This window comes from Rousettus aegyptiacus, unplaced genomic scaffold (genome assembly GCF_014176215.1).
Source record: "Rousettus aegyptiacus isolate mRouAeg1 unplaced genomic scaffold, mRouAeg1.p scaffold_m13_p_3, whole genome shotgun sequence".
Lineage (NCBI taxonomy): Eukaryota > Metazoa > Chordata > Mammalia > Chiroptera > Pteropodidae > Rousettus > Rousettus aegyptiacus.
The window spans coordinates 113,073,579-113,075,101 of NW_023416306.1; the positions used below are offsets into that span (position 1 = coordinate 113,073,579).

A 1,523-nucleotide genomic window follows, 5' to 3' on the forward strand; every position below is an offset into this window, starting at 1 on the left:
CTTCATGCTTCAGTCTCTACCAACATTTCCATACTGTCTCTTAATTACTTGAACATATTAATCATATATATTTTAGGGTTGTATCAGATAATTTCATTACTTGGCTTCCTTGTGCATTTGATATATTGTGTGTTTTTTTCTCTTAATTTTCAGTTATTTTTATTTTCTTTTATACCTGTTATTTTTTATTGAGATCTTGACATTGAAGAAATAGTCTAAAGCTCTGGATTGTTATCTTCCTCTAAGAAGATTTACTTTTGTTTAGGCAGTTTTTTAGGCTAGGGATGCTAACAATTGCAGATCCCCGTGATTCAAACAGGGATTGACATGTTTTGAAGTTAGGCTTCAATCCTTGAGAGATGATTTATTTTTAGTTCACCTTACTTCTAGGTTTAGTCCCTGAAATATTTACCAGAGCTCCTCCTCTGGTTTTTGTTCCCCTAGTCTTATGAATCTATTGAAAGCTCTTTGAGCCTTTTGTCCGTTACATTTTAGACGGGCAGTTCCCTACAAGGGAAAAGCAACTTGAAATGCTAGGCTTGCCTCTCTGGGCTCACCTCTCTCTTGGGTCTTGGTCCACCTTAGTAGCTCTCTAAGACCTTCAAAGAGCTATTGTTTACTTTTTCTAGTTGTTTTAAATGAAAAAGTAATTCCTAAACAATATAGACCACCAAGCTGGAACCAGAATTCCATTGAAAGGGAAAGATGAAGTACAAGATTTGTTTTAGGAAAGGTGAAATATACCAAATTTGCTGATGTTTTCTCTGATATCATACAGTTATTGATAGTATGCATCCTAGCAGCTTTTTTTTTTTTTTTTTTATGTGAGGAAACCCTTGGTTGACCTCACAGATTGCAAAGACCTTGTCAGCTTACAATCCCTTAAATTTAATTTTTTACACCTACAGCACCTGGTCTTCCTAGGTGGTCTCCCATCTAAGTACTAACCAGGCCCAACCCTGCTTAGCTTCCAAGATCAGATGGGATTGGGCTTGTTCAGGGTAGCATGGCCAAAGATGTGTCCTAGCAGATTTTTTAAAAAAACAATAAATGTTCTTGATCTATTTCTTCAAGGTAAAGATGATTTTTTATCAGTTAGCAAGGAAGCATTTTTTAAAAGAAATTTGTGCTATGGAGAATTTTTAAAATAAATGTTTGAAAAACATTTCCATCATCTCAAGATTTTGTTATTGTAAATGATGTCAGGTTGGCACTTATAAAATCTCTCATCTGCACAGCAGTTAAAAATTAGGTATCATTGGTGATAGCTCCATAGAGTAGTGGTTAGCACGTCTGCTTTACATGCTGAAGGTCCTGGGTTCACACTCCAGGTGGAGCCACGGACCATACCCCAGGTGCGCCAAGCCTCGGGTACATGCAAGCGCATGGGAGGAGATGCTCCGCCTTCAGAGATCCAGTTCTTAAGGGGAAAGGGTAACATCCATAGGTCAGGGATGGAAGTTGTGTGTGTGTGTGTGGGGGGGGGGGAATTAAAAAGGGTAGAAAATATCTAAATAAATAGA

At 37.6% G+C, this 1,523-nt stretch overlaps 1 non-coding gene across 1 annotated transcript; it reads right to left on the reverse strand.

The window, feature by feature from the left end:
- Positions 1-899: 899 nt before the first annotated feature.
- LOC118601262 lies at positions 900-1,018 on the reverse strand. The gene has a single exon (XR_004950277.1). It is a non-coding gene; the product is annotated as a 5S ribosomal RNA (ribosomal RNA).
- Between the last annotated feature and the right edge of the window lie 505 nt (positions 1,019-1,523).